We start from the raw sequence: 6,451 nt of genomic DNA, 5'->3' as shown, positions 1-6,451 counted from the left end.
TAATAAAGTCGTTCTCAGTGACCCGATTGGTTATATTTGACAACGTGTAGAATGGCTAAAAACAGTGAACTTTTGATTTTATCTGATCTAAATGTCGTAGGATTAAAAAGCCGTACGATAGGCAACGATTATGTACGGTTTGAGGAACACTATAGTAAATCATTGCGGAATTTCCCAAGTGTTTAGCTAGGCAAATTAGGACTAGATGGCTACGGCATGGTCTAATTAATGATTTACTTTTGACTCTATATGTATGGGCACCTGATGTATACGAGGGTTCACCTGCTTCAGTCACGGCATTTTTTTCTATTATACCTAAAATATCTATTCTTGCTAATATGTTACGTGTTTTTCTTTATAGTTTTTATGACCCAACATGGTAATAACTCTTCTTTTTTTGCAGCATTGCTTTTATGATTTTAGGAGCACTGGCTGCTATGGCTTAAAAGGGAGTAAAAAGACTTTTGGCCTATAGTTCTATAGGACATGTAGGTTATCTTTTGATCGGTCTTTTACGTGGAACCATAGAAGGGATTTAATCATTACTGATCGCTATATTTATTTATGTATTAATGACTATAAATGCATTTGCTATGGTTTCAGCATTACGTTAAATTCGTATCAAATATATAGCGGATTTAGGCACTTTAGCAAAGACTAATCCCATTTCGGCTGTTGCCTTGTCTATTACCATGTTTTTATATGCAGGAATATTTCCGTTAGCCGGTTTTTGCAGCAAATTTTATTTATTTTTTGCTGCTCTAAGTTGTGGGGCTTACTTATTAGCCCTAATAGGAATCGTGACTAGCGCTATTAGTTGTTGAGCGGCCGAAATGGGTTGTCTAAAGGCAGTATAGAAGACCTCAACACGAGGTCGTGCACCGGACACATAGCTTACTAACACGTTGCAAGACAGATGAGAAGAACGCATCTATGAAAGGACAAGTAAAGGGATACCGTTAAGATCTCATGAACTTACCCAAGATCCTTATACGAGTCCGCTGTGATCATTCTACGAGATGGACCTGAGTTGTCGTGAATTGAAGTACCCTTTGATGTAATAATACTTTCAATTGCAATGTGTGATTACCAAAGTACTCTTTGCCGGCGGTCGAAATAATGCGAGCTGGACAAAGACAAACAGAGCAAATTACCCATATTATTGGGGACAGGAAACAAATCAACATCTTAAAGTGATCATATAGCCTATAGGAAATAACGGCGAAGTCCATGTAAGGGAAGAAACCCGCAAAAAGAAGCACCAAGAAACTAGCGAAGCGCATAAAAGAGGCTTTGCGTCTATAGGGCCTTTTTTGTTTATGGATTAAGCAAATTCAACTGAAAAGAAGCTACGAAGCCAAGCGCGCTCAACAGCGTTTCCTAACAGGTTCCAGGGATGTGCGAAAATCAAGAACCAAATCACAAGTAGATAAAAATATTTATTTGTATCTAAGTTTACACATATGAAAATCTACATAATGATTAATTAATATCTATATCTTTTTAAAACGATTTAAACACAAATAAATATTCACATAAATATACATATATATATTTATTTATATGAATATCGCCATATCTGTGTCTATTTTGATTAACTTATTTATAGATCTATTTTATTTTCCGTCCATCGTATAGAAATTATTTTCCTTTGACTATTCATCACGCCTAGCGCTTTAAAGGGCCCTACAACGGATGACAGAGGACCCATAGTACTTGCCTATCAGCCTTTTGCATTGTTTTTGTTTTTTGAAAAGCAGCATTGGAATCATGATTTAGTCGGCAGAAAGGGGCCTAAGTGGCCATAGGTTTAAATGGATTATACTTTATACATTCACTATGTTTAATTTTTGATTTATTGGAGATGCTTGACCAAATAGGTTTCAGTAAAAAATGTAATTTTTATTAGGCTTTCCGGACAAGACTACAATTGGGCCTTGTCAGTTTCGCTGGGTCATGGCGTGTATGAGGACCTAAGATACCCTAGCTTCTATAACATCGAAACTAGACAGTTAACGGTACATCATTGAAGCGACTGAAAAATCGTCAAGGGTGTCTTTTGGGGGATCTTAGTGGGATAAAGTTTCGGGGAGTGAGGAAAGGGCTTAATAAATAACTCAAAGAAAATTATTTCCCATACGAGCAAAGAAAAAGGAAAAGAACGGGTCAATGAATTCGATTGAAAAGGAATCGAATCCTTGCAAGGCAGGCTCGTTTCTTTCCCTTCTTGCTCTCTCGTCCATAAAGCTAACTAAGCGATTTGAACAAAAACGGTGCAAAACTAACATCTAAAGCAAGTAAAGTAGGCAAGCCGTATGACGGGCAATTTTCTTTTACGGTTCTAGGAGGACTAAGTGCCCTGAAATATGCACGAGAGGTTACTCTATTTTATTATATATGACTGGTGAAAATTATGTATTTTGATACGCCTAGAAAATGGATTTTATATAGACTAATAGATTATGAGAAATCGTTGCTACTAGCTATTAGTTTCTTGTCGATCAGCTTTTTTTTTCTATATCTTTCCCCGATCTTTCTAGTTACCCATGGAATGGCATATTGTTTATGCATTTAAGTAGAACAAGCGGAAAATCAATCTCGGACTAGGCTATGAAAGCTAGAGAAGTGTGCTTTGGTCTAAATCCAAGCAACCCGGGAGAGTGGCTGAGTGGTTAAAAGCGACAGACTGTAAATCTGTTGGAAACCCTTCTTCGCAGGTTCAAATCCTGCCTCTCCTAATAAAGTATTTGAACCTTTTCTTTATTCTTAAATAGCTTTCTTGCATTTAATGGGTGTTGGGACAGACCCAAGCACTAGATAAGATTTGAATGCTTAAATAGCATTTTTCGAAAGGAGTTTAAGCGAGTTCGTCGCAAACCATTTATTCCCAATCAAGGGCGCCTTTCCTCCATTCGATGAGAAAACCAATAGTCAAAATCCAAACAAATAGCATCATAGACCAAAATCCATACTAACCTATCTTTTCTAAAAAAACTGCCCAAGGAAATAAAAAAGTTACTTCTAAATCGAAAATAATAAATAGAAAAAGGACCAAATAAAATCATATATCAAATCGACTTCTAGCATCACTAAAGAGATCGAACCCACGCTCGTAAGCTGACAATTTTTCTGGATCTGCCGTTTTTTTACCTGTAAATGTAAAAGAAACCATGATTAGGATAAAAGAAAGTAGCAAACTGAAGATAAAACAAATTGCAATAGGTGCAAACTCATCCATCGTTAAATACTTAAACAGAAAAGGATAAAAATCCACCACAGACGGCTCTAACGTACTACAAATGCTAGGCCATATATAGATTAGCTGCTGTATGCAAGCATCAGACGTTTGTTGGGTATCTCTTAATAAAGGCAGTAGCTGTTTGACTGTCTGCGGATAATAATTATCCCCCATTTCATGGTATTTACGAATGCATAAATTGGCTTTCCTTACAAATCCAGTAAAAGGTTCACCATAAGGGGAACCCTTGGATAAATAATCTCTTAGATTAGGTAATATTACCTGATGTAATTCATTTAAGGGTCTCGCCAAAGCTTCCCTTCCCGTGCTGTTATCGTTTTCAGTAAGGTATATAATATGATTAAGATGAGCGTCGAAAGAGTTCTTCAATGTCTGATATTCTCTCAAATTTCTAAGCAATGGATCCATATTTTCAATTTTTCTTTAAAATACTTAGGTATAGCAAAGACTTACTTAAGCTCTGCGGTCTGTTTCTGATGTTTATGGATATTCTTTGAATAATTTAAGAAATACAACAAATAATTTATATCAAATAGAAGAAAGAATTGATAATAATTTCTTAAAATTTATTAAGGATATCTGATCGTGTATCAAGAGGTAAATCTATTGAAAATATAGATGTTCCAGAAATGGTTAATAATGTAATCAAGAAAGACCATTTTTATTTGAGTCTATAGAAACAAATACAGTATCTACTCAAACTGAAAATATTCAATTAGATAATATTAATTGAATATATCCTTATTCAAAGCCAGTTCTCGTAACCTTTATTCAAAGCCAGTTCTTGTATCCTTATTTAAAGCCAGTTCTCGTAACCTTTATTCAAAGCCAGTTTTGACCAAAATATTCACCTTATCTTACAAAATTGATGTCAAATGACCTTTTTATTAAAAAAAAGAAATATGGCCAGATGGGTTTAGAGCGAATTTTTTTTTTACAACAAAGATTGCTATGGCGCAACCCGTTTGGATTGGCCGAATAGGTTCTTATTAATCGATTGTTATTATACAAGAATTCTTGTATCGCTCATGCAGATCTTCCATCTACCGGAAACCAAAGGATTCATTGCTTTTCCTTTTTTGTCGAACTTGTATAAACACAACCCTATTTGCACCTATCAGTTACGAACTTGCTATTGTTATGAAAGACAACCCCTAGGCTCAGTCACAGCAACGAGTACCGAACCGTCGTTCCCACGGCTACAGTACCAGGAGTTGCTGCTGAGCCAGCCCGTTCAAAACAGTACTTCTGTCTAGCAGAAACTATTAGCGACATCCCTAGAACAGTATTCGTATCGTGAACCAATGGCCACTTTTCCGGTCGAAGGAAATGCCTAATAAATAGTCAAATACTGCACTCTTTAGCTACTGTACTCCGGAAACAAAGTAAGGGAAAGCCCCGTACGTCAAGAGCTGCACTGCTATGAATCAAAGACTGTCTGCTCGCCGTTTCCGGCCAGTATTGCGGGTTCAATGGCTTTATACGAATTAGCTGTTTTTGACCCATCCGATCCCCAGAAATGGAAATTGTTAATACTGGCACTGTACCTTAAGTGGGAGATGGAATAGCCCGCATTCATGGTTCGAACAAAGTAATGGCTGGAGAATTGGTAGAATCTGAAGATGGTACAGTAGGCATCGCTTTGAATTTAGAATCTGATAATGTTGGCTAAGTACTGATGGGCGATGGTTCGACCATACAGGAAGGGGGTTCCGTAAAAGCAACGGGAAAAATTGCGCAAATACCAGTTAGTAATTCTTTCTTAGGCCTTTAAGCCAGTAAATGCTTTGGCCCAACCGATCGATGGAAAGGGTCAAATCCCAGCTTCTGAGTCTAGATCAATTGAGTCTCCCGCACCATATGGGAATTATTTCAAGACGTTCCGGTGGCGGAAAACGACCCGAATCTGCAGGAATTCGGGAAGGTTGAAGCAATGGCCAAACCTCCTTGAGGCTACAGCAATAACGTCATAAGCAATGACACTTAACTAAAGCACTTTATCCTCGCTTTCCACCTTTTATCTAGGGTTAGGAGGATCACGCGCCATAATGCCGGATCTCCATCTTTCTTTGTTGGTTGCTCTCCAGTCGCAGAATTATGAATAGTTTCACTAAAAATAAGTTTATTGGCTTGAAAAAAAAAATGAACCAATCCTTTAGCCTGGCAACCTGTACTATTTTTGCTGCCTCCAGCAACCTGTTGCAACTAACTTCATATTCAGGATGAAACAAGACAATTATGCCAGATAGTAAGGAATTACAAGTTTTCTGCACTAGAAAAAGCTAATAAATGGACTCGACCCATTATATATTTTTCCAGTAGTCATTTTAGGGACGTTTGCATGTACTGTGGGTCTTGCGGTTCCGGAACCATCAATGATTGGTGAACCAGCAAATCCTTTTGCGACTCCATTGGAAATATTACCCGAATGGTACTTTTTCCCTGTCTTTCAAATACTTCGTACAGTTCCCAATAAATTATTGGGGGTCCTCTTAATGGCGTCCGTACCGGCGGGCTCGTTGACCGTTCCTTTCATAGAAAATGTAAATAGGTTCCAAAATCCGTTTCGACGCCCATTGGTGTGGGTGGAAGGATCTCCTTGGCAATGTTTAAAGCGCTAGAACAGAAGGTGCGCCTGAAATTGAGACTTTTGATTCAAAAGGAGATGAACAGAAGGTTCAACACCCTTTTGATTGCACTATTGATGAACAGGTTCAACATAATCCTCCTTTTGCTAAATCAAAAGATGTTGAGGCAGAAGCTGAATCAAAAGCAGGGCCGTTAGGATGCTTAAAAGCAACCTCTCTTTAATGAACGAACGGTTATAAACATCAGAAACAGACCGCAGAGCCTAAGTAAGTCTTTGCTATGCCGTTGTATTTTTGCTTTTTGGATGAAGAGATAGTTTGATCTATGGATCTGGTCAAATATTTAACACTTTCTATGATTTTTTTCCCTTTAGGTATCCGGGGAATTTTTTTAAATGGAAGAAATATCATCATTATGTTAATGTCAATCGAGTTAATGTTACTGGCTGTCGATCTAAACTTCCTAGTATTTTCCGTTTATTTAGATGATATGATGGGTTAATTATTTGTTTTATTAGTGTCAACGGTGGCAGTTGTGGAATCTGCGATTGGGCCTGTCATTTCAGTGATAACTTTTTGAATCCGCGGAACTATTGCTGTGGAA

At 37.5% G+C, this 6,451-nt stretch overlaps 1 non-coding gene across 1 annotated transcript; it reads left to right on the top strand.

Annotated features, from left to right (window-relative positions):
- Positions 1-2,654: 2,654 nt before the first annotated feature.
- TRNAY-GUA (transfer RNA tyrosine (anticodon GUA)) lies at positions 2,655-2,738 on the top strand. The gene has a single exon. It is a non-coding gene; the product is annotated as a tRNA-Tyr (tRNA).
- Positions 2,739-6,451: the final 3,713 nt, after the last annotated feature.

The sequence above is a fragment of the Lygodium microphyllum genome, unplaced genomic scaffold (assembly GCF_053477565.2).
Source record: "Lygodium microphyllum isolate KBCC unplaced genomic scaffold, Lygodium_microphyllum_v1.1.10 scaffold_42, whole genome shotgun sequence".
NCBI classification, from domain to species: domain Eukaryota; kingdom Viridiplantae; phylum Streptophyta; class Polypodiopsida; order Schizaeales; family Lygodiaceae; genus Lygodium; species Lygodium microphyllum.
Note: the sequence above shows the minus strand (reverse complement) of the source record. Positions and strands in the feature narration are given on the sequence as shown.